The sequence below is a fragment of the Microtus oregoni genome, unplaced genomic scaffold, assembly GCF_018167655.1.
Source record: "Microtus oregoni isolate MIOR12 unplaced genomic scaffold, Mior012 000071F_ref0000514, whole genome shotgun sequence".
Lineage (NCBI taxonomy): Eukaryota > Metazoa > Chordata > Mammalia > Rodentia > Cricetidae > Microtus > Microtus oregoni.
This window is the reverse complement of record NW_024543978.1, coordinates 3,115,799-3,143,249: the sequence shown is the minus strand read 5'-3', so window position 1 is coordinate 3,143,249 and position 27,451 is coordinate 3,115,799. Positions and strand designations below refer to the sequence as shown.

At 46.8% G+C, this 27,451-nt stretch overlaps 1 pseudogene; it reads right to left on the bottom strand.

Annotated features, from left to right (window-relative positions):
- Positions 1-2,140: 2,140 nt before the first annotated feature.
- Positions 2,141-2,650, bottom strand: LOC121440889 (annotated as a pseudogene).
- Positions 2,651-27,451: the final 24,801 nt, after the last annotated feature.

Sequence of the window (27,451 nt, the reverse complement as noted above, 5' to 3'; positions counted from 1 at the left end):
AGATAGCCCTTGCTATGTATACACACAAACACACAGAGACACGCTGCTTGTAGCCTTGTGATGAGTGAGTGTATCAGGCATGATTTCAGAGTGAAATGTTCCCAGTCATCCAGCTTCCCTGCACACAGTGTAAATACTCTTCCCAAGGTGCCCTACCTGGGGTTGGGAGGGCTCATGTAACTGGTCTGAGACCGAGCCAGGATGGGACTCGCCATGCACAGCTTCCTTGCCTGGCATGTTTTTGCTGGTGTGCGTCTGAGTGAGCTGTTTCATTTGCTGCCATGAACAGCAGAAAGCCAGGCAGCATTAGGCTCTGTAGGCGGAGACTGATCATTTGTTTCCCGACTGCTCGGACCTGAATAATCCCACAAAACTATATTAATTACAACACTGTTTGGCCTATTAACTCAGGTTTCTTATTAACTAACTCTTACATCTTAAATTAACCCATTTCTATTAATCTATGTATCACCATGAGGCTGTGGACTACAGGTAAGGTCTGGTGTCTTTCTCCTTCGGCAGCTAAATGGCTTCTCTCTGACTCTGCCTACTTTCTCTCTATGTCTTTGTTCAGATTTCCTGCCTGGCTTTACTCTACTAAGCCACTGGCCAAAACAGCTTCTTTAATAACCAATGCTAATAAAACATATTCATAGCATAAAGAGGGGAATCCCATATCAAGACTCTTCAGGGTGAGAGACCCAGGCCTTGAGAGCAGAACTTCTACGTCACCAGTGTTCTGAGGGGAAGCCCACCTTGGCTCTTTGATGCCATCATGGTTAGGAAGCATTAAAGTCCTGGTGGCACAGGAAACAGCAGTCCTGTCAGTCCTCAGAGATTCACTGGTGTTTTAGGATCATTTTTATAACATCCCAGGGTGGGGTTTGTGTGCGTGTGTGTGTGTGAGAGAGAGATCCATGTTTGTCATTACCACCCATCTATTGATCTATCTGTCATCTGTTGTCTAACATCTATTTATCATCTATCTGTCCATCATCATCTGGTTATTATCTTCTGTCATCTATTCATATACCTATCATCTATATATAATTTGTCCATAAATCCAATGTCTTGTAATTATGTATGTATATAAATGTGCATGTGTGTATATATGTATGTATGTATGTATCTACCTATCGATCGATCTACTATCTACCTACCTACCTATTTCTATCATCAACCCCCCCCCCAGATGCACATTTGTTCCCATCCCTGCTGAAGACAGAGGGATGTCTGTTCCTCTTAATGATGTGGGGAAGATTTGTCTCTGTTTACTCAGGGTCCCCGAGGCTGTCACCATGTCACTCTGCTTCTCAAGGCAATGTAGATCCTTGGGCTTCTTTGCTCTTGTGAGAGGTTGACACCAATCTCCAGACCCCAGCTGCTTCTCCATGGTGAAATGAGGCTCCTCCTGCTTCAGGCCCTGAGTGGGAGTTTGTTCTGGATGCTGTGAGAGCCCCGCGTTCCATCTCTCATGGCCCCTTGGGGTGAAGAACCAAGCTCAGGGGCTGGGATGGGCAAGCCTGGTGCTCCCCTTCCGAAGGTAGACTTTCTTGGGCTCCCAGAAATGGAACTATGTGGGAGAGACTGTCCAGGACTCCACCCCGACCCCGTTGCTTCCGTGATGCCAGTGAGAACCAGTGATCAGAAGCCAGAGGGTCACCTGGGGCATAAGTATTTCTTTTTTGTCCCCTTGTTTCCCCAACTTTATTCAGTGGCACATTCACAGCAGGGATGGGGGTGGACACAAGATGGGACCTGACCTATCCTGGAGCCCTGTGGGCACCACACACCATGCACTATGGATGGGAGGGGAAACAGGGGAAACTTGGTGGCCCCAGCAGAAGCCTGTGTACCAGGGAGAAGGCAGTGAGTATCTGGGTTCCCCCTAGCCCAGGCCCATGATGGCAGGGGCTAATACTGGGCAGAGACTGAGGAGTGGGAGGGGGTGGGGCACAAAGTCTCTGCTTCAGAGGAGCCAAGTGACCAAGTCCTCACCCAGGGCACCAGCCCATAGGGCAGCTGGAGGACACTGGACACAGAGCAATACCACTCTCCCTTTTCCCTCTGGTGAGGAAGAGGAGGATTTTGGTTTGGGCCAAGCAGCTACCCTGCCCTGCCCCATCCCGTCCTCTGCCAATTAGAAAGGCTTTGATGCCTGCTTGAAGATGAAACCTTGGTAAGCCAATGTCTTCACTATGTTGGCAATGTTCTTGCCGTCATCAGTGCCGCTGTGGGGCCGACCTACGTGTTGCAGGCTGAGACCCTTGTTCATGTCTAGTTGTCCATTTTGGGGCCAGCAGCCCATGGCGAAGCTGTAAGCCTTTTTCAGATTACTCCACTGCTTGAAGTAATCTGCCATGGGCAGGCCTAAATAACAGCACTGGCCTGGGAGCATGGCTTTCAAGTCCCAGTCTCTGCAGGTGACTTGACGTTGAGATCTAGGAGGCCTTCCTTTGCCATCCACTCATCAACCTCCCCAGCACTTTCTGCATCCTTGGCTGGCCATCCACCATGGCTTGAATGATCCCTGTAAGCTCTGTACAGAAGGGGTAAGCTGTGGGTGGACTACAGGCTGGACATACCTGTGAAAGGTACACTCGATTTCCATGGTACAGCCATTTAACTTCAGGATGGGGAACTCAATGATTTCCTCGGCACACTCTGACCCTGACCAAACGTAAGTATTTCTAATCTAGAATCTAAAGTGAGGAGGAATGGTGAAAGTTTGCCTAGTGTCCATTGCCTTTGAGAAGGTGGGCCTCTGGACGGCAGTGTCCCTGCACTGGGGTGCCAAATTCCAGTGTCCACTGGAGAACCACCTTCTATCACTGTTAATCCCCCAGGCTGGGAGAACCTGGCCTCCACATCCAGCCTACTCTATCTTCTGATCTATGGTAGTTCAGCTGTGGTCATGACACATCAATCAAGTGGTGCCCCCCCCCAAGCTTGGGTATGGAGGACTTTTTCAGCCAGCTGCCCAGAGGTTCCCTGGAGTGGTCAGTGACCATCTTTGCCACCATACGGACAAACTACCTTGGAATTCAGTCAGTGGAAATCAACTAGATCTGTCTGTATACTGTGAACACATATACCTGCCTGGTCTTAAATCACTAGTCTTGGGAATCGGTAGGGTGTGTGTGTGTGTGTGTGTGTGTGTGTATGTGTGTGTGTGTGTATTTATGTGTGTGTGTGTATGTATGTGTGTATGTGTGTATGTGTGTGTGTGTGCATGTGCATGAGACCAGAGGTTTTTCAAGAAGCCCCCATCCTATTTATTGAGACAGTGTCTCTCAGAACTCACCCAGTAGCCTAAGCTGACTGCAATAAGTATCAAGCATCTACCTGCCTTCACCCTTTCAGGCATCTGGGGGTTGTAAGAGTATGCATTGCTGTGTTCAGCTTTCTGGATGCAAACTCATGTCCCCATGTTTGCAAGGGAAGTAATTTCCCAACTGAGCTGTTTCTAGTGCTGCTTTATTTGTATGAGATCTCTCTCTCTCTTATAGCTGCAGGAACTCTGGTTGGTGCATCTGCCTCTCCTGTCCCAACCTTGGTTTGAAGAACAATCAATGATGCTGGACCAAGGCTCTGAACTCTCCGAGGAGAGTGCATAGCACTTTTTGGACTCTCTTTCAGTAACAGTGGAGCTGAGTGACCCAGGATACCACGTGGTATCCAGGGACAGGCGGGTACCATGGTGGCACAGTGGACCATGCCCTCCCTCCTCATAGGGAGCACATAGGGATTGTTCCTGGATGTAGTCATTCCTCAGGTACAGGTGTGCCCTCTAAGGATTTCAATGTTAAGTCTTACAGTCTACAATAGTGTGGAAATAAGCACATATACTTTTTCTGTGGCTCCTTAATCTACTACCAAAGCTGCTTCTCAGAGCTGGTGGCAATGAACTTCATGTTTATTGAGCCAACTTCAAATATTTGAAGATATCATTGGCAGTGCTTATCACCTGCCCCGGGCATTCATGAGTCTACATTCCTGGGGAACATTTAGTAAGCTTTTTCCACAGGTAGCAATAAAATAATGGGGTGAGTGTTTGGAGAAGTCCTGGCTGCAGTCACTTCCCAGGACAGCTTTCTTGGCAGTGCAGTCTTCGAGGTCAACTGAAAAAGAATCCTGGTAAGAGGACCCCCGAGCCAGACTGTGGTGAGGAGGTGGCCTCGGGGAGCCTGGCTGGAGAGGGAGGAGTGAGGAGGGTCTGGAGAGAGTCCAGCTAAGGTTCAGATCCCTCATCATCAGAGGCAAGGTGTGGGGCCATCTTGTTTACTTTCACAGCCCTAGAGAGGTTCTCATACTTCGAGAGTGTTGAGTAAGTGTGAGAAAAGTGTCAGGGGAGATGCTCCAGGAAGATAACACATGTATGCCTATCCCTTCACATACACCACATACACAACCATACATATTTGTATACACAAACCAAAACACACATATACACACCCTAACTATACACCACATATATATATGCATACACAAATCACATACACACATATACACACCCTAACCATAACTATACTCCACATACACAATCATATATATATATATGCATACACAAATCACATATACACATATACACAACCTAACTATAATGTACACAGTCAGCACATAAATGCACAATGCATACCACCATGTACATGCACACACATACATCACCTCTATATGCACATATATCCCACATACATGAACATCCCATATATACATAATCAGATATATACATATATGTATACCCACATAACACCTATATATGCATGTGCCTCACATATATACACAACTTCATGCCCCCCTATGTATGAGTAAACACACCACACATACATATCTCCCATTCATACATGCACACAGACCACATATATACACGTTGGGTGCCATTTTGTAGTAATAGGAGTGGCGGGGCTGCGTCCCCAGCACCCCGGCCACCTTGCTAGCTTATGCCCCAAAATAACAACACATAAATTGTATTCTTTTAAACACTGCTTGGCCCATTAACTCTAGCCCTTACAGGCTAATTCTCATATCCTGATCAACCCATCTCTAATAATCTATATAGCATTAGTCTTACCAGGAAGATTCTAGCCTATGTCCATCCTGGGCCGGAGCTTGATCGCGTCTGCCTCAGAGAGCAGAGCTATTGTGTCTGCCTGGGAGAGGGGAGCATGGCATCTCTGAGCTCACTTCCTCTTCCTCCCAGCATTCTGTTCTGTTTACTCCACCCACCTATGTTCTAACCTATCAGGGCAAACCGTTTCTTTATTTAATTAACCAATGACCTTCCTCCATCATTTCCCCTTTTTCTGTTTAAACAAAATAAAAAGGAAGACTTTAACTTTAACATAGCAAAATTACATATAACAAAACAGTTATCAAGTAAAAATTACAATATTTATATCTATTTTATCTTTATCATAACTAAGGAAAAATATAACTATAACAAACTATTCTTCAACTCCATCAAAGACTCCAGAAAGATACAATATTACCTAAGCAAACAAGAAATAAGCAACTTTCAAACTCTAGAAATGACAGAGACATCTCGCTGCCTGGACAGTCACCCAAAGTTCCTCTGTACCGTTGGGGCATCCATCTTCAGCCTACATTACACACACACACACAAACAATACAGGGGTATGTGGAATGTTAGAGCATGTGGTGTGGTGAGATGTGTATATAGTCCAGGATGAATTGACAGCCACGGGAAGTGTGGGGTGGTTAAAATTAGATTATGCAGAGGAACCAGGAATACCCCAGGTCTTCCCAGTGGCATGGCCTGGAGCAGACTTTGATACCTGAATGCCCCATTTTCCTCTGTGAACCAACATGGTCGCCAACATAGGTTCTACAGGTTCCTGAGAAGGATGAAGCCAGGACACACTGCTGCCTCTTGGGGGGTCTTAAAGCACCATACCTCTCTCCAAGGCACAGAGGCCCTGGTAGCCCAAGGAAAAGATGGATGCAAGTTTCTGCCTGGATTTAATGGAAAAGAAAGACAAGCCCATGTCTCAACACGGTTTCTATTACTGTGATAAAACACCAAAAGCAACTTGTGGGGACAGAGTTTATATCATCTTAGAATTTACGGTTTATCTCTGGAGGAGGTTGAAGAAGAAACTCAAGGCAGAACCTGGAGACAGGAACTAAAGCAGAGGCCATGAAGGAACATTGCATATTGGTTTGTTACTGATGATTTTCTCAGCCCTTTGTCTTACATAATCCAGGACCACCAGCCCAGGGATAGCATTGCCCACAGGGTGCAGATAAGCCACTAATAAAGGTGAATGCCTCACAGACTAGCCTGCCAGGCAATCTGATGGAGGCATTTCCTCAATGAAGTTTCCCTCTTCCTAGATGGCTAGGTTTGTGTTGAGTTGACAAACAACCAGTACAGACCCCAAGACTGTGGACTTACTACTTGGTCAGGTCCATCTTTAAAAAATTCAGCCCAATCATGGATTGGACAACAGTGTCCACACATGAGCTTCTGTGCTGTCCTAGCAGACAACAGTGTCCACACACGAGCTTCTGTGCTGTCCTTGCATGCATCAACCCTGGTGAGACAGCAGGGGAAACTGAGGCACGACAGAGCTATCAAAGTATTTATGTAGTCTGGTCAATTTCTTTAAAAAGTTTCATTTTACCAAGCGATGAGTAGCCAGTGAATGTCCCCCCTCTGGTCTCCCATCATCCTCTCTGCCTTGCTATGTACCTGTGTCACAGTTCGTGGCTTTCAGAGAAGTCCACACACAATGAGCTCTTGGCTGGCTATATGAGTTGCATTTGAACACATATCTAATGACCTGAATCTACCTCCCCCATGTTGTGTGGAGCAATTGTGTGGCCACAATCACCCGATGCTTGGGGGAATCTTTCTGCCTCAGTTAAGGTTCTACTGCTGTGAAGAGACACCATGACCACAGCAACTCTTATTAAAAAAAAAACATTTAATTAGGATGGCTTACATTTCAGTCCGTTATCATCATGGTGGGACATGGTGGTATGTTGGAGAAAGAGCTGAGAGCTCTACATCTTGATGCAAAGGAAACAGGAAGTGGTCTGAGACATATATGAGCTCTCAAAGCCCACCTCTACAGTAACACAGTTTCTCCAACAAGACCACGCCTACTACAGCAGAGCCATGCCTCCTAATAGAGCCACTCCCCATGAGTTTATGGAGGACAATTAACATTCAAACTACCACACTTCCTTTATTCTTTATTTGCAAGTATATGCAATGTGTGTGTGTGTGTGTGTGTGTGTGTGCATGTGTGTGCATGCATGTGTGCGGTGGTGTATGGCCAGAGGTAGACATGTGTATCCCAGAACTGGGAGCAGAGAATTGGAATGTTGTGTAGTCTTCAGCTATCCTTGCCTCTACTCTGCCTTTGGCTTTAATGTGCAGATCCTCTGCCTACCACATCTGGTTGCTTGTTTTCAGGGGTCAGCTCTTCTTACCCTTTAATCTGCTAACATAGCCCACTTTATTTCCACAGACCCGGAAGCTCATCCCACCTGCATCCAGTGAACCCTCCCTTTTGTGTGTCTGTGAGTATAGGTGTGTGTGTGCACAGGTGTCCCCGTGTGTGCACACGTGTGGAAGCTAGAGGACTGCCTCAGGTGTTGTCCTTCACTCACTGGTCTCTCATTGGCTGGGTTCCCACAAGTAGGCGTGGCTGCCCAGCCAGGCGTGGGGGGAATGAATCTGCTTCTCTCTGTCTCCCCAGCAATGGGATTGTGAGCATGTGCGCCATGTCCACTTCTCATGGGTTTTGGGGATCAAACTCGGGCCCTCAAGTTTACACAGTAAGCACAACAATGACTGAGCTACCTGCCCCCAGAAATGAATCCCCTTTTGACAAATGTTCCTCTTCTGCTGACAGCTTCTTTGAATTTCTGCATCTTGATCTGTTAGTGAACCCGTGTGTCAGTCAGCTCTCTGTCTCTGTAACAAATGCCTGAAGCAATGAGTTAAGATGAAGACAGATGACTCTGGCTTGCAGTTTTGGGGTTCTAGCAAAAAGGTGGCTTGGCATCACACCTTCAGTCCATGGTGAAGAAGTGCATCATGAGGGAGATGCGGTGAGCTTCCAGTGCTCACCTCAGGGACAGGGAGCAGAAAAGCTGAGGAAGGATCCAGGGTCCCAGAGTCTCCGGTGTGACCATCCCAGTTAGCTAACGATGTCCTATCAGAGAGTTCCAGCCACCTATCTTTCCACTCTGAGGGCCTTTAATAGTGAGTCTTTGGAGAGCATCTAGACATTCCAAACCACTGTTACCCCTAGCCAAGTCCCATGCTGTCTGTCATTCCCTGGACAGAGTGGATTGGCAGCACATCTGCCTCCTTCCATCCACACCCTTGCAGGAGGCTCCCTGGCCCCAGTGCGCATTGCATCCTTCATAGTTCACCGTGCTGACAGGATCCATTGATAGCATGCACTGAATGCTCCATGCTGGAACCTGGGAGCATGTATGTGTCATAGATTCATAGTGCCAAGAGTGATGTACAGGTGTTGTTTCTGACCACACCTCATCCTAAAGGATACCATCCGAGAGTGAAGAATAGACATTATCCCTAACCACACCTCATCCTAAAGGCTCCCCACCCGAGAGTGATGAACAGGCATTATCTGATCATAACGCATCCTAAAGGATACCCACCCGAGAGTGATGGACAGATATTATCCCTAACCACACCTCATCCTAAAGAATACCCACCACGGCTGCAGGGTGCCTTGTCCCGTCTTTGTTTCAGATGGGGTTTCTGGCTCAGTCGTGGTGTCTACTCTGGAATCTATCAGCTCTATTGAGTATCTCTGCCCGCTTCTTCTCAGGCTTGGACAATGGATCCTTTGCCTGCACCTGACTGATGCTCCGCGCCCATGAGTGCCTCAGTTGTGAGCTGCATCTTTCCACTGAGCCCTGGAGCTAAGTGGAGCTGTACAAAGCAAGTTGTGGGGCACAGAGCTGGTACATCAAGCCCTAAATCCCTTGGGCCATTCAAATAATAGATGCTAATAACTATCTAACAAACGGGTTAGAGCAGTAACACCAGCCTGGAAACTGTTGCCAAATCTACAGGCAGTCATTAAACGTGGTCTGCTTGCTGTTTAGAATCAACCAATAGCTTCTCCTTGCCTGAGCAGGGTGTTACAGCCAAACGAGTCTGAACAAGAGCTGTTTTCTTAAAACTATGCAAAGAGAACTATCTGTACTGGGGAAAGAATCTTCTAATTCTCATGTATGCCTAGGTGTGAGCAGTCATGGGACTAAGACACGCAGCAGTGAAGGAAATGGGGGGAGAAGAAAAAATGAAGAAAAGAAGAAAACAAGAAAGGATGGGTGGAAGAGAGGAAGGAAAAGAAAGAAGTAAAAAGAAGAGAGAAAGGAAGAAAACAAGGGAGGGAGAGAGGGAGGGAGGAGAAAAAGGAGGGAGGGCGAGAGAAAGAGGGAGGGAGGGAGAGAGGAAGGGAGAGGGAGAGATGGAAGGAGGGAGGGAGAGGGAGAGAGGGAGGGAGAGAGGGAGGGAGGAGAAAAAAGGGAGGGAAGGAGAGAGGGAGGGAGGGAGAGAGAGAGAGAGGGAAGGAGGGAGGGAGGCAGGGAGGTTTCACAGTCCTCATGTGGCTCTTTATTCTTGGTCTACTGGATCAGTGCTCCCTGCCCCAAAGGATCAGAGGTGGGAGAACAGAAGAGAAGAATCCGCACTACACGATTTCACAAACTGCCTTAGTGGCCTCAGCTGTTTGCATTACTGCTAGTAAGCTATGCCCACACTGCCTGTGACTGTATTAGACCCCTGTGTCCTGTGTCCCATGGTCTAGTGTGTCCCCAGGTGTGTCCCTGACTTGCAGCCCACTTAGGTCACCCCATTGACCTGGAACATGGGTTCTTGGTCTACTACAGGTCTCTGGGGGCAGAGTCCAAGGTATGGATCTGCCTTGGGCTTTCACTGCTCATGTCTGATCTCATGAGATATAATAATACCCTTTACATTGTTTCCCAAAGATCCCGGATTTCTCAGCTAACAAAGCTAAAGCTAGTTTAAATGACCTTAGGATTACAGAGGCCAGGATATTTTCATACAAAGGAAGCGCACTGTGATCTATGGGCCACAAGGATTCCCTCTGGTGCGATGCTGGACAGTCCAGAGAGGCGGGGGTTGGGCACAGAGTAGACCAAACTCTAGGTCTCTCATTCAGACGCAAGCATGGCTGTCTCTAGATGCCAGACCTGGACAGGATCCGCTAAGCCCTTTGCACCCCGCTTTCTTTCTCATAGAATGACAATCTATAGCACATAAGCATAGAGGACGGCGACCACAACTGATTGGGTTTAGTGTTTAGACTCTAACCTGTCAAGATAAAGTATGGACAGCTGCTTTCCGTGTCTCTGGAGTCCATTTCTCTTTTCTTCTTTCCTCTTCGGTAGCCACACATCAAAGCAGACAAACCAAAAATGTCAAATACATGTATGAAATAACACACAAAAAAACACACACACAAACACCACTGTCCTTTCTGTCTCCATTAGGATGCCAGTGTGTTTAAGGAAGAGACACTTAGTCTTGGAAGCCACTTTTCTCATCCAGGAATCTGGGGACTTGTGGTCGCTGGTGTTGAGGAGGACTCTGGTGGGGCCTCCTTCTCTTCCCTTTAGGCCTCCATGCTAGACCTGGGCTCACTTTCCTGTAGGCCTCCCTGGCAGAACTGGGCCTCTCTCACTTGGAAAGTCTGAGACTGACGTAGTAACTGACACGTCCACCGTGACTGTTGGTGCTGTTACTGGGCTGAGAACAAGCCACAGAGGAGATGGTTCTCTTAGGATCTACCCGCTGAGACGGGTGACATTGCACCTCCATGAAGATTGGTGCTGTCTGGGCAAACAGGAAGATGTGGTCCCCAAGTGGCAGTGTGCCTTGTATTCTCCCCGGGCCAGGGTTTGCCTCCAGAGGGACCCTGCTACTTTTCTTTCGCATGTGTGCACTTGTGTGTTATGCATACATGTTTATAAGCATGTTTGCATGCTTATGAGTACATGTGTGTTTGGAGTTATAGGAGCATGGGGAGGTCTAAAGTTGACACTAGCACTATGCCTCATTTGTTCCCCACTTCTGAAAGCCAAGTCTCTTAATTAAGCCGAGAGCTCATCAATCATTTGGTCTAGTTACCCAGCTAGCGCTGGGGAGCTCCCACCTCTGTCTCTGGAAGGCTGGGATTATAGGAGGCCATCATGCCCTTATGTGGGTTCTGGGGACCCAGACTTTGGCCTTCATGCTTGCGCAGCAAGTGATTCATTTACTGTGCCACCACCCCGGTTCCTTTCCCTCATCCTGACTGTGCATCCATCCATCCCCTGTAGCATGGCGCTGTCTGACACCGAGAGCAAACTGTGCATGCTCATTCTTGGAGGGAAACTCCCCATGATGCCTGGCAGGAAAGCAATCATTGTCCCGGGAAGCAGGAGTCCATTGGGGACAGCCTCCAGCACTGTTGTCCACAGAGGCAGCTTCTCTTAGGATGCCTTCCTCTCTCTCTCTCTCTCTCTCTCTCTCTCTCTCTCTCTCTCTCTCACACACACACACACACACACACACACACACACACACACACACACACACACCTTTTACCCCAGACTTCTTACATGGGAGTGAAAGCTGTAATTAATGCTGATACTAAGACAAGGACCATGGGATGTCACTGGGAGGAACATATGGGACACAGGCCAGTGCAAATGGCAAGGGGTCAGGCTTCCTCCAGCCACAGGGCCACAGGAAGTGGACACTGCAGTTCGAAGAAGCTGAGGCCCATGCAATGAGATCTTGGAACTTGATTCTGCTGTGTCTGCCAACCATCTCCTAGAACAGAGACAGCCAGTAATTCAGGGACTATGGCACCTGGGCATCCTGGAAGACCCCATGTGAGGAGCCCAATGTCATACAGCAGGCACCAGAGCCTTCTGGATGCTGCATGAGAACACAGCTCAGGTGAATTGCACACATGTGTCTGCTGGCATCTCAGCAGTCTCTAAGTGGTGATTAAGGTGTAATCGGGTTGGTGGCGACCTGACCCCTTGAAGCAGCTTCTCTCTGATCATTACTGAAGTCTGCTATGATGGTAACTCAAATCTTTTAGGGCTCATGGCTTTTTGTAATATGAGGTAACTCTACTTCACACATTTGCATGATGGGCAAAGAGCTAGACAGATGGGTGGAATGGGTAGACCATATGGCTAAGAATGGTAGAAAGAATACACAAATATACAAATAGATCAATAGATTATACAGATGACAGCTAATAGAAGGTAGATGGCTAGCTAGCTACTATATAATAGATAATAATTGTAGTTTACATGTAGGTATACATATATGTATACATGTAGGTAAATTGATGATAGACAGACAGATGTAATAGACAATAAATAGATGACACAGAAGAATACTAGCCAGTTATGAGAGCTGCAGATAGATTTAAGGAACAGGAATAGCTTGAAGCAATGTTCAAGCATCAATACTGTGGCTCCCACTGCCCCTCCCTATGTGTGTAAACTCACATTGCCTTCTTCAAGGCTGTCAGTCTGGAAGACCTTGAAACTGCCGAACCCTGGTTGAGAAGGGAGCAGGGAGTTACCTTTGCCCTCATGGATTTTGTATGGCTGATACTTCCATGACAGGGAGGCAGAGTATGTGGGAAGATCCATGGGGTGTCCAGGGCAGGCTGTGTAGCCAATCAGTGATCTCTGGCTTCAGAAAGAGACACCATCTAAAACTATAGGGGGTCACAATAGAGGGAGATATCCAACACCAGACTCTGGTCTCCATACTCACTGGCACACACACACACAACACACAACAACTTACACATATACACTCAGAGATACAGAGCAGGGAGTCAGGAAGTCCCATCTCCTCAGAAAGGGCTCAATTAGGCCAGACCCTGACTGTTCTCATCACCATGGTCTGTCATAAGCCTTCTCAAACCTCAGATGACTTCCAACTAGGAGCAGCACAGAGTTGACAGCCCTTCTCGTTATGGCAGAGAAAGGCTTCTAATGGCTTTGATAACTTTCAGCTTCCTTGCTTCCCAGGCCAAGACCATGGGCCACCAGCCTCCAGCACTAGTTTCTCTCCACCCCTCTATCAAACAAAGCACATTCTTGTATGGTCCATTCGCTGGCCCTGATGCCAGAGCCAGTAATGGGGGGAAAAGTGCTGGAGATGTGTGTTTGGGTAGAAGTGCCACTCCAGCCCCTGGCATCCATACATCCAAAGAGTCTGGAATGTTCTGGTGGAAGTTCCACTCGAAGCCCCTCCCCTGGGAGTTGCTTCTGTCCAGAGTTCTCCCCCAACATGTGGTTTTCTAGTCTTTCTTTCCGGTCTCTTCTCTGGGGGGAGCATTTGTATCCATTAAACCTGGGCTTTTTCTAATTCAGTTTGATTTGGTTTGATTTGAATTATTGTGGCAGCAGAGAGGCTTATTGGGGTGCAGAAACTCTTCAATGTGAGCAAAGCTGCCCCTGCCAACCACCAATGTGTGGGGGGCTAGGACTGATCCATGAAGCACTATGAAGAGAATTTAGCCATGAAGGGAATTGAGGCTCACGGGTTTGAACAATGAGATCATGACACACAGGAGCCTCACTGTTTCCTGGGACAAAGAGTGTTTGAAAGAAAGACAGGGAGAGAGAGGGAGTCCCATTTCCTATTCCTTTTGAACATCTGGAACTATAAAGAGTGTTAATTCTTAAGTGGCTACTAGGAATGATGGAAGACCCCAGTTATCCATTTAGTGGGTGATTATGAAGTCGCAGGCTGTGTGAAGTCAATTTTTATAGCTTGCTCCCGACCCCCCAAAACGCCCCGCTCTGAGTAAGGCTTTTCATTCATTGTGTTTCAATAAGGAAACTAAGTGGGAAGGGCTCCACACTCTCTCCATCAGCAGACTTTCCCTTTGAGTGTCTTTTCATAATATAATAATTCTGCATTCAAGCTGGGAACGCCATGCACTCACTCTGGAGTCCTGGGGCAATAGGCTGGGTTTGCACTGCTGGGCACGATCAGCTAATGGGCACTTTATGGCTAAGTGTGTTGTCCCTCCGGGAGAAAAATAACTTCATCCCAGCACATGTCTAGTCTCCAAGTTTTCTGATCAGTGCTGCTGTTGGGCTCACGAGAGTCATTTGTAGACTTTCCAAGCAAGATACCAGCAACTCCCCTGTCCCCAGGTAAGGGCGGGGGGAATGCTAAAGGCAAAAAGCTGTGTCTCCTGGGGGTGGGAAGAGGCTGTTCTGTGATGGAGTCTGTGTTTGTCTCACAAGTGCCGTCTGCCATGATGCATCCTGCTTGCTTGTGTGAACATTCCCCAGGTTAGAGCTGTGGGGATGGTGGCCCAGAAGGGGATGCAAATGGAGGACCTTTACTCAGAGCTCTGAGCCTTGGCCCAGGGAGGTGGCAAGGCCACTCCAACAGGTAAAAGTACTCGCTGTGCCAGCCTGCTGTGGGGGCCTGATTCTCCAGAACCCACGGAAGACGGAGAAGGAGAGAAGCAATTCTTGACTGCCTCACAAAGAGGAGCTGAGGCAAAGCTGTGACTCAAGGAGCCTTCAGCTCAAGCTGCTCCTTCCAAACACTGTATCACTCACAACTGTTAGGCCCAAATCCGTCAAGTCCCCCAAAGGCCAACAAGGAGACCGAGTACCGTATGTAAAATAAGTCTGTCTCTAGGGATGGCCAAAGTATTGGAATAAACAGAGAGCCCTGAGCTCAGTTAGAGTAGGGTTTTTATAGTAGTAAAGGTGGGGGTGAGGGGTATCTGAGGTTCAGGACCCCTGATTGGCTAGTCTAGGGTGTCCTGGTAAGTGTGTGCTGGCAGGTGGTCCTATCTACAGAGATTGGAATGTTAGGCATTTCCTTTGGATGATCTGTTCTTGGGTGGTGCTCTGGTAATCATAGTTTGTGGTTCTTCCTGCAACCAGGTATTGCTTCAGGGTAAACTACTGAGACTCAGGCCTCAAATTTATCGATGGCAGGTGATAATGGTTGGAAGTAAAGAACTTCCTTTGGGTGATCTGTTCATATTTAACTTATCATGGCTGGCTCCTACAACAACATTCCTGACAGAAGGGGCCTAGGAGACTGCTCTGTGGTGAAGAGCATTGGCTGCTCACACAGGGATCCTGGTTTGATTGTCAGATCCACGGCAGCTGTGACGGCAGCGCACAGCAATCTCTAACTCCAGCTCCAAGACACTGGATGACCTCTTCTGACCTCTGCTGGCACCAGGCACATGATTGTTGCACAGACATGCAGGCAGACAAAATGCCCACACATGGAATATTAAAATTCCTCACAAAGACAAGTGTTTGGCTCAGGGTTTAAGAAAGCAGAGACCATCACGTCAGGGAAGTATGGATGAATCCTCGGTGACTCTGATACCTTCCATCTGATGGATCAGGATTAGAGGGAAGGGGTGTCTGTCCTCAGTTTCTTCTCTCTCTCTTCCTCCTTCTTTCCTTCCCACCTCCTCTTTGCACAATTTCATTTATATGAAGTTCTGGAATTAGACAGATTAGATAAAAATTCTAGAAACTCTGTGCAGGGAGGTCAGGGAAGCCTCTGTTACACATGGGGTTGGGTGTGTGGAGATGCTCTACAGTGGGAATGACCCGGAATCACACATAAGAACAGTGAACTGTATGTTTGATTTTTTTTTTTTTTTGGTTTTTTGAGACGTGTTTCCCTGTGTAAACAGTACTAGCTGTCCTGGAACTAGCTCTTGTAGAACAGGCTGGCCTCGAACTCATAGAGATTCACCTGCCTCTGCCTCCCAGGTGCTGGGATTAAAGGTGTGTGCCACCACCACCCGGCTAACTGTATGTTTGAACAAGAAGAAAAGAATTTTTTCAGGAACATGTCAAAATTTAGAACCAGAAGAAAATAAATCATGCTAATCTGAAGACTCAAGACCTTCCATCACAAACCGCCATTCTGGTCGCATGCTCTTAGCCTTTCCCACTTGGGTTATATCTGTCTTGATTTGGGCTTCGTGTATGTGTGTGTGGTGTGGTGTGGTATGTTTGTGTGTATGTATGGCATATGTGGTGTGGTGTAGTGTGTGTGGTGTGTGCATGGTGTGGTGTGGAATGTGTGTATGCCTGTGTGTGATGTATGTGTGATGTGTGTGTGTGTCTGTGTGTGGTGTGGTATGTATGTGTATGTATGGTATGTGTATGTGGTATGTGTGTGGTGTGCCTGTGTACAGTGTGTATATGCGTGGTGTGTGGGTGTAGACAACTATGTATAAACACATACATATTGTTCTCCTTTAGTATTTTGTGTATATACACATCTGTCAGAACTGAGCAATCGAGTTCTGAGGCAGCAGAACTTGAAGCTGCCTTGTCATGGCCACCAGCAAGAGCAGAGAGCAGTGAATTTGTGCGTTCAGTGGCTCAGCTGCCTTTCTCCATTCTTATAGGGAATGTTGCTGCCCACGGAGGGTAGGTGTTCCCACTAATCCAGACAGTCCCTCATGAGACTCCATTCTTGGGAGATTTTAGATGATGGCGAGCTCGCAGTACAGACTAACCGTCCTAAGAAAGTTAACGATTTTCATGTTGGGCAGCATTCGTAGCTGTCCTTGGCTGAAGATCGGACATGCCTGGGAGGGATTCTTGTGGCAAAATAATACCTAACTCCAGTTCATTCCCTGCCAGCTGACAGGAGGCTGGGAGAGGCATGGGCACTGCCTTTGTTCATGGTGTGACAATGAGTCATGAACAGATGTGAACGGACATGAGATATGTCTGATCTTATACAGTTTCAATCTCAGGAGCCCCGCCCTCACAAGCTCAAGTTTGTCACACCGCTTTGAAGACATGGAGTCTTTAAGAGGTAGATAAAGGCCAGAATAGGAAGATCACTGGGGTCAGACCTTAGGAGATCGTACCCACCCCATCCTGCAGTCCAGCCCTGCTCCTTGCTTTCTATTATTTTGGGACAGCAAGGCCAGGAGTGAAGCAGACATGGCTCCTCTGTCAAGCCACCAGATGTCAGCTGGGAGTGAACCCTCCATCCAGAAGACATGGCAGCATCCAGAGATATTTTTGGTTGTCTTGAGTGGAAAGAGAAACTGTTCCTCAGACCCACTTGGTGAAGCCAGGGTTGCTTCTAAACGTATCTCAATGTGCAGAAGTTCCTCCATAGCAAAGAAATACCTGCCTTCCAAATGCTAATCATTCAAGGGCTAAAGAACCCTGCTCTAAGTTTCTAAACAATGGGAAATTGAAAGCAACAAATTCCAGCCCACAGTCAATTTTACTTCATGTTATTTTTAACAATGGGAAAACATTATCGCATAGGCCCTCTGATTTGATTTATAGTTACAGTGATTCATCTTGATTATCACCTTGATTGGATTGAGAGACGCCCCAGGGTGCATCTCCTGAGACTTCTAGGTCACAAGGACTCTAACCTCATCAATATATTAATACACAGATGGATTTAATTGAGAAGAGGGGTGCTGTGGAAGGTAGGAGTGGGTGTGGGCTGGTAGGGGTGTGTCTGTCTGTCTGTATTTCCCACTCCTTGTTGTGTCTGGCTTTCATGAAGCCGCAGCTCGGCTCTGCCATCTTCCAATGGGACATTCACTTTACTAAGACCCAAACACAAGAGCCAGCTAACTGTGGACTGAGCCTTCTGCCCCTGAGCCAAACTCAATCTTCCCTCCATCAAACTTTCTTTCAAGAGTTTGTCCATGAGAAGAAAAGACTGGCTACTGCATCAGCTTATAATGTTAGTGTAAAAATGCCAATTCACTTTAAGAGATTGAGAATTTGTTTTTCCTCTGATCTAAATATGGGGAATCATGGTCTGGGAACACAGATTCAAGTCACTCTAAATGATTTGTAGCATCATGGAAAAGGATTCATGAGACAGTTGTAGCCTCAGAAAACACAGCCATGAGACAATATGCTCGTCCTGCTGGAGTCATCTGGTAGGCTATGGCGAGGCCGGGAAGTGAAGAGGATTTGGATTCTGTCTGTATCATATTCTTCGCTTTACAGTTGATGGAGACTTGGTGTATATCAGATTTTGAGATGTATCCCAAGAGTTCTGTCTAAGGGTCAAGAGGATGCTAGATAAGTCGCAGCAGTGGACAGAAAATAGTTATTAAGAGTGGCAAAAGGCAATCCAAGGCCATGTTTTCTCTTCACCTCTCTAGATTTATGTTCTACTTAGTCAGAGTCAAGAAGGCTGGAGGATCTACAGTGAAGATGTTGCTTCTTCAGATAATTTTGGTTCTCAATAGGAAATGCAAGACAGGAGAAGGCAAACTGCATGATCCAAATGCCAAAGGCTCTAGGATGTGTGACTTTGCCAGACATAGCTGGAAAATCAGAGAGTGGCTTACAACAACACATGTTACCTGCAATGCGTAGACGTTATTTAAAAAAATAGATGACTGATTCTGGAAATGAGCAACACTGGATGTTTTTTAGTGCTTTATTTACTTTATGAGATGCATGAAGTGCCTGAGTGAATATATGTGGACCACATGTGAGAATATATGTGGACCACATGTGTGCCTGAGTGAATATATGTGGACCATATGTGTGCATGTGTGAAAATATGTGGACCACATGTGTGCATGTGTGAATATATATGGACCACATGTGTGCATGCGTGAATATATGTGGACCACATGTGTGCATGCATGAATATATGTGGACCACATGTGTGCATGTGTGAATATATGTGGACCACATGTGTGCATGTGTGAATATATGTGGACCACATGTGTGCCTGAGTGAATATATGTGGACCACATGTGTGCATGTGTGAATATATGTGGACCACACGTGTGCCTGAGTGAATATATGTGGACCACATGTGTGTATGTGTGCATATATGTGGACCACATGTGTGCATGTGTGAATATATGTGGACCACATGTGTGCATGTGTGAATATATGTGGACCACATGTGTGCATGTGTGAATATATGTGGACCACTTTGTGTATTGCCTCGAAGAGTCCACTGGGCTCCCTGGGGCTGGATTTCCGGTGGCTGAGAACAACCTGAACTAAATCTGGATCTTCTTCAAGAGCATCTAGCGTTCTTAACTGTTACGTCATCTCTCCAGCTCTACTGCAGGATTTTATAGTGCAATAGATCTATTATTTTTAGTTAAATATAGTGGTGTGATTTAGTATAAAAGAGATGGTACCTTATAGAAATATAGTTTGACCTATCTGTCAATAAAAAAGTTTATCTTTGCCAGGCAGTGGTGACACACGCCTTTAATCCCAGCACTCGGGAGGCAGAGGCAGGCGGATCTCTGGGAGTTTGAGACCAGCCTGGTCTACAAGAGCTAGTTCCAGGACTGGCACCAAAACTACAGAGAAACCCTGTCTCGAAAAACCAAAAAAAAAAAAAAAAAGTTTATCTTCTACTTTAAAACAATCTGGGGGTGCAGTGTCTGTAATTTGGATGGAAGTTTGCAGACCCGAGTTTTCCCTGACTGATGACGCATGAGGCTCATTGTTCTGTTTTTAATATGGAATTTTCATAATAATATGCTTTTTAAAAAGCGTGCTACAGAGGCTGGGAACAGGGCTCTATCTAGAAAGTGTGAACCCACATAAGGAAACAAAAGCACTGGTGAACACTTGTAATTCCAACGCTGGACGGGGAGAGACGGGGATCCATGGAGCTTACTGGTCAGCTAATATTGCTAGTTTCAGTGAGATGCAGGATCTTAAAACCAAAGTAGAGAATGATTGAGGAAGAGTTCTGAGGTTGACTTCTAACCTCCACCGTACATGTGTACACACATGTGCAAAACGATGTCTCAAGCCATAGTCACCTCCATCAGATTTTAATTTCATATGCGGTTGTGCTTGACACACACACACATGCATCTCATGAATCACTTTCAACATTAATGAGGCCTTCTAGTGGGGACAGGAACTCTGAATGTAGGCTCAGGTGTGATCCAGGAAATGATGATGCTGGAATTCAAGTTTAGAATTCTCTGAGCCCAAGTCCAGGTCCTTTCTACTCCATCACAAGGTGGTCCGCCCCCCTGTAGACCACAGGTATCGAGGAGGAGGCTGGCTAAGGAGCACAAACATCTGGCAGGCGTGGATTTGAATCGGTTCTCTTCCAAGGCTGCACGGGGCCTCCCTTGTCAACTAGTGTTTGGACAGCTCAGATTCTGAGGACGCGCAACAGCATGCCTGGTTTCCACACTGGGGATCACTAAGTAACTCCAGGTAGGAAATGTGAACGTTTTTGCCGTGGGGTGGAGAGGCTTTCAGACGATTATGAATGGGGAAAGTTGGCAGCTGTTAATATTGACAGTTATTCCTTGAAAAATGACTTCAAGGTACAACTAATCAATTGTCTCCCAGAATGAAGAATGGAGAGCCTGTTCTCAGGGAATCTAAATAAGCATTTATAAACACATTCTTTACAGGACTGATGGGAAAAATGAGCCTCATCTCTGGCATGATGATCAGTTATTCAGGGTGATAAAGCAATTATTAGCTTTTGTGTTGGACACTGAATTCACAAAATTCTTTAAGGCGGAAGAAAAAGCAAACAAAACAGTGTATTCTGCAGCTACATGCCTGAGCTCCTGGCTGCTATGATTGTGTGCTGCTTAGGTCACCTGGCACTTGGCTGAAAGCTAAGAAGAATTGGGATTTTTTTTCCCCACTTGATAAAATAACTTGTTTTGCACCTGACTGGAAATATCTGGGAGATATGTACCTGTTCCCCGCGTTTGCTGCTCATCTCCTGGAGCGAATGTTTTTGTGGACAACGCATGGGGAGGAGTCATCCAATGTGACACACGAGGGGGTGTAGCTTCTCTCTCCTCCACAGCCCTGCTGGGACGGGGGCCAAGGGAGGTGTGGGCAGACTGCAGAGTGAATGCTGGGTGCTCATGTCTCAATGTAGTTGTCCCCTGACTTGAAAGCAGGTGGGACCGGTGACCTCTTAGAATTGAAACAACAATATTGTTTCTATGGCGGTGTTTCAGATTTTAGTATGTCTGTATTTCCTCTTGGAGCTTTCATAAAGCATGCAGCATTGCTGGGTGATGGAGGAAGGTCATTGGCTAATAAAGGAACTGCCTTGGCCCATTTTATTGGTTAGGACATAGGTAGGTGGAGTAAACAGAACAGAACGCTGGGAGGAAGAGGAAATGAGCTCAGTCTCGACAGCTTTCCTCTCTGGAGCAGATGCCTGAGAGAGATGCCATGCCCTGCTCCCGGGATGAAGCTCCGACCCAGGATGGACATAGGCTAGAATCTCTCCGGTAAGCGCTCCTTGGGGTGCTACACACAGATGATTAGAAATGGGCTAAATTAATATGTGAGAATTAGCCTAGAAGAGAATGGGCCAAGCAGTGTTTAAATGAATACAGTTTGTGTGTTGTTATTTCGGGGCATAAGCTAGCCGAGCAGGCGGCCTGGGTGCTGGGAACGCAGCCCCGCCACCGCCCCTAATTACTACAGCTGAGGAGGCTTACGTGGCAAGAAACATGACTTTTGCCTGGAAACCAGCGAAACTGAGAAAGACCTCAGTCTGATGGCCGTGAGGAAGCATGTCCTGCCTGCAGCCATGAGCATTCGGGAATGAACCTCTCCACCTGAACTGGAGATGAAGCTGCAGACCTGGACTACGCCGAGTGCAGTCTTTAATCAAAGGGTCTTTCTACAGTGCCGGGTGTGGATTTCAGCCCACAGAAACTGTGGGCAGTAAACACAGGTAGCTATGGTTGCACAGCCACCAATAGTTGAGTAAAAGGTAAAGTAACACATGCAACGTCACCCAGTAGGGCCACTGGCAGGCCTGGGGTCAAAACTAATTTCTATGACTATCCTTAAGAGTTCATCCATGGGAAATCCAGGAGAAAACAGGAGCTGGGGTGAGTGGAAGGAGGTGGACAATAGGTGGGAGGAATGATTGAGGGTTTTGAACAGACTTACACTGACATCAGGATGGAGGTCCAAAAATCCGACAGCATCGTGGTGGCACTTGGTGTGGTCCGGGACTTTTCATACCTTTGACTTACTTCTCTGAAGAACCATGTGAGATAGAGATGATGGCATTATTCTCAAAGAAAACCTATACTCAGAGATATTAAAGGGGTCGAGACACCTTACATTGTAGTAACCAAGAGATGGGATCTGGGCAAGGATGGGTCCAACCTCCTTGTCCTTTACTGGACTCCAATGACATCAGTTATAGAAAGCACCTGGAGAGAAACTATGGTGTATACATGTGATTATATCTCAATGGTACTCCAAAAATCTGTCTCCTGGGGCTTTGAGTGAACACCCACCTGCTTGACACATGAGGGGACCTGACTGGGTGAGTGTGTTTTGAGAGTACTTGGGATGTGTTTGGGGCAGATGACGTAAAAGGTAAGGAGATAACTGTCATGAAGGAAGTGATGTTTAATATATTCCCACTGTCCTACAGTCAGGGAGTTGGTTCCAACACACACACACACACACGCACACACGCACACACGCACGCACACAGGAGAAGCACTCAGTTTGGAAATGCAGGCAGGGAGAGAAGCAGCTAGGTAGTGTCCCTCACTGTGAGTTTCAGGGGTGGGAGGCCTCAGCACTGGGCAGTGTGGCTAAGTCAGACGATGTCACCAGAGAAAAGGACCTGACACCAACATCACATTATAAGAGGATGTGTTTAAAGCACCCCATCTTAAGGATGTCAGCTGATGGTCCTCAGCTCAGCTAGGTCTGAGTCTAGTGTGAGACACATCACCATGGTGGAGGGGCCTTGTGCAACAGGAGGCTGCATACTTCACAGCCACAGGAGCCTAGAGAAGCTCACCTCACGGTGCACAGGATGCAAGTGGAGCCCTCAGAGGCAAGGAACAGCCCTGAAGGATTCTTTCCCAGTGACCCACTTCCTCTAGCCAGGCTCTTATCTTAAAGTCTCCAAAATCTTCCAAAATAGTTCTATAGCTGTGGAACAAAATCTCGATGTTTACACCTGGGAAGGGCGTTTTATACAGCCACATCACTATGTGGAAGACTTCATGGGTCTTTGAGCCATAGTGACATCCCTGGTTGACTGGCTTTTGATGCTAGGGTCATTAGACCGAAAGACAATTTTCTGGTGTATAGAAGCCCCGGTAAGAGGACACGGGCATGGTGCATAGGCGAAGGATGCAGTAGGCTCCCAGACCAACTGCTGCCTATAAGAATGCCATTATAAGAGATGTAGGCCTTCTCCTGTTCAACAGGCCCAAATGTCACAGCTCATAGGCATGGCATTAGAAGTGGCAGTGAGAACAATACCACACTTCCTGAGCTACTCATAGATTATTGGCGACAGCGAGGGGGTCAGGGTCCTTCTAAGGTATGAAGAACACTGCAGAAAGCCCTCTTTATGGTTCCACTCTGGCCTCCACGCCACGGCACAGGCATACCCCATGGAGGAACACAGTTTACCCAGCTTACACCCCATAGCTTGCTCAGCCTGCTTTTCTTAGAGTACCCAGGCCTACCTTCCCAGAGGTGGTACCACCTACAGTGAGCTGGGCCCTCTCTCTTCACTCACGAAAATGAGTACCCTTGCTGCCTTCTAATAGACATACACTGACTCGTGTCAGGAAGGCGTCCCCTCAGAAGAGGCTGAGAAGACACCTGGGGGGGTGATGGTGTGGAGGGCCTGGGTGTGGTGGTTTGAATAGGTATGGCCCCATAGGCTCATGTGTTCACATGCTTGCTCAATAGGGGATGGCACTATTAGGTGTGGCCTTGTTGGAGGAGGTGTGTCACAATGGGGGTGGGCTTTGAGGTCTCCTATGCTCAAGTCTGGCCAGTGTGACAGTGTCTCTTTCTGCTGCCTGAGGATCAAGATGTAGAACTCTCAGCTCCTTCTCCAACACCATGTCCCACCATGATGACAATGCACTGAACCTCTAAAACTGGAAGCTAGCCCCAATTAAATGTCTTCCTTTAAAAGAGTTGCCGTGGTTAGGATGTCTCTTCACAGCAATAGAGACCCTACCTAAGACAATGAATACTCTGATCTGCTTTTCAACATGACACGGTCCAGAGTCATCTGAGAGCAGTGAATGACAATTGAGACAGTGGCTCCAAAGGATTGACTGACATTTGATACAGAAGGAGTCAGCCAGTGTGAGCAGTGCTGTGCATGGGTAGACGGTCCTAAGTGGTATAAGAAAGCAGTCTGAGCAAGCCGCGGGGAGCAGGCCAGTAAGCAGTGTTCCTCCATGGTCTCTGCTTCAGTTCCTGCCTTGAGTTCCTTCTCTGATCTCCCTTGGTGACAGGCTGCATGAGGGTGAGTAAGGCAAAGAACTCTTTCCTTTCCACGCTGCTCTTAGTCATGTGTTTTATCAGGAGCAATAGAAACCCTAAGACCATCAACAACTGTGGGAAGAGAAGAGAATGTGTTTGGATGGATAGTGGGCGTAGAGGGATCAGCCAGGGGCTAGAGGATGCTCCCAGGCCAGCAGGGAGTGGAGAGAAGGGAGCGGGTGTGGGGTCCTTAACATTTCAGAAGATAGAAACAGATTGGAAATCAGGGGGAGATGGGGGGGGGGGGGGGCTGGATTTAGGTACAGTGAGTAACTGGGCTGTTTAACTGTCAACAAAATATTGATAAAATACACACGAAGAGGAGAGAGACAAGAACACCAAGCCTCAGGAAACTCATTCTCCCATTTCAAAACAATCAGTCATCCATAGATTTGTTCTTCCCCCTCAGCAGCCACAGGAAGCCTGCAGCTTGTCATTTAGGCTTGGTGAAATTCTCCACCACGGCGGGTCCTGTGCAGGTTGTCATGTTGTTGAAACTCTTGTACCCAAGAATTGACTCTTCAAATTAAAAAAAAGTGTAAAGATATGGATATGAACATAAAAATCCATGTAAACTTCTTAGGAAGCTTTTGTTTCCAGGGGGTTGGTTTTGGAAAAGTCTCCGGCTGAGAAACTGCTCTCACAGCTGTAGTGCAAGCTGTTGGCCACTAGGGGGAGCAGGATGGCGCGGGCACCCCTCAAAGCTCTTCAAAGAACTGTCCTGTTTCCATCATGACAAACTCCACTCACAGGCTGTGTGGGAATTGTGGTGCAGCTCAGCCCCAGGGAAAACGGAGCTCTCTCAGGGGAGTGTGAGTTTAAAACAATTCCTGGTAGATTGTTCAACATCGCAGTCCCCTAAGGTGGGACTTAACTGCAAAGGAGACGTCTAAACAAACACCTTATCAAAAGAGATGTGCGGATGACAGACACATCCGTGAATGGGTTCAACAGGACACAAGAAACAGAGCCAGAGAGCAAGTTCGAGGCTAACCTGGGCAACTTAGTGAGACTTTTCACGAATTAAAAGCCGAAAGAGAGCCGGGCTGTAGCTCAGAGGCAGTGCTTGCCCACAGGAGTGAAGCTGTTGGTTCCCTGCCCAGAACTAGAGGGAAAAGAAGAAGAAACTAAAGATGAAAACAGAGATGAGGATCCACCACACACCAACTAGACTGGTTCAAACCTAAAATAACAATACCAGCTGTCAGTGAGGATGTGGATTGACAGACACATCATTTATTTCTGATGAGAATAAATAAAACAGGCCAACCACAGTCTTAGTTAGGTTTTCTGCTGCTGGGATAAAATACCATGATCAAGGCAACTTATAAAAGAAAGTGTTCAGCTGGGCTTGTGGCTTCAGAAAGTAAGAGTCCGTCACGGTGGAATGAAGGATGAGTGGCAGGAAGGGTGGAGAGCTTAACCCACAAGCAGAAGTCATAGAAGGCACACGGGGAACTCAGTCTTTTGAAACCACAAAGCCAGCCCCCAATGAGACACCTCCCCAACGAGGCCACACCCCTTAGTCCTTCCCAAACTTTCCACTACTAGGAGCCAACTGTGCTGGTTTGAATAGGAATGGACTACACAGGCACAAATGTTTGACCGGTCAGTCCCTGTTCCTAGCTGTGTAAGGGACCCATAAGGGCCAAGGAGTACCATGCCACTTTGAGAAAGCAACAGAAAGAGACCACCATCTCATGGAATTGTACATGATCCTGCAAGTCACCGAAACAATCTCCAGAAAGAAACTAAGTAAGAGTGCCCACACATCCTGAGTTGAGATGTCACTACAGTAAAACAAGAATCATGATTCTGATGCCATAGGATGGATTTGTGGCTACTTGGGAAGAGCTGTGTGAAGAGAGGAACCTCATGGCTATGATCAACTGAGTTTGGGCAACGATAAAAAACAACTCAAAATCTTAGGAAGGGAGTATTGTTGGTCTAGGATGCTGAGACAGCTGGACATCCCAAAGCCAAAGAATGGAGTGTATCTTCTCACCATATACAAATAGAACTCATACTGGGCCCAAACCCGACTGTAAGCATCAAATAACATAGAGAGGAAAATTTTCCTTGCCTTGGATGCCACAGAAGATACTTGGTGGTAACAGCAGCAGCACAAACAATCGTTTTAAAAAATGGTATTGTTTCAACAAAGCTCAATCTTCGGGGCTTCAAATGAAGACATCAAAAAAGAAAAAAAGGTAAGCAAAATGAGAGAAAAAATATTTGCAAAGAATATATCAGATAAAAGACTTGAATCCAGAATGTACAAGAATACCTAAGAAACAACCCAATTTAAAAATAAGCAACATTTCTAAATGCAAAGCGGATAGAGAGATATCCAATAAGGACCTGTAAGGGTACTTGACATCATTGGCAATCAAGGAAGCACTAATTGAAACACAATGAGATCCTACTTCACCTCATCTGATGCGGCTACAATCAGGACTCTGGTTCTAACGAGTGTTGCTAGCAGTCTGGAGAAACAGCAGCCGTTATGATTTGGGGGTAGATACATGCAGCCACTGGGAATCCGCCTGGAAGTTTCTCAGACAATTATACAGCAAGTCCATTGTAGGTGTCTTCCCAGAGAAATGAAAACACAGCCGCACCAAAACCCATAGGTAGATAGATAGCACAGCATCGTTCATGAGAGGAGAGAGGTGGATGCCACCAAAATGTCTGTCACAAGGCAAACAAAGAGATACAATATGGTGTCTCCATACCATAGCATATTTTCAGAAACAAGAAAGTTAAATGTATTGACTCATGCTAAAACATGCATGAAGCTTGAAAACTTGCAGAGCTGAACAAGCCAATCACAAGAGACCTCACACTACGGACTACTATCCTTTGAAGTCTACAGAAACTTAGACCACAGCAGAGGTTCTGGGGGCTAGGGGATGAGGTTTTGGGTAAAAGCAAAGGTTGTGATGTTTCTTTATGAGGGATAAAAATGTCCCCAAATTGACTGCAATGGTAGTTACACATGTCTGTGAATACACTAAAATTCCTCTCTTCTCTCCAAATGAGTTTTATTATATTGAGTGAATTATATTGCAATAAGAACAATGAGCAC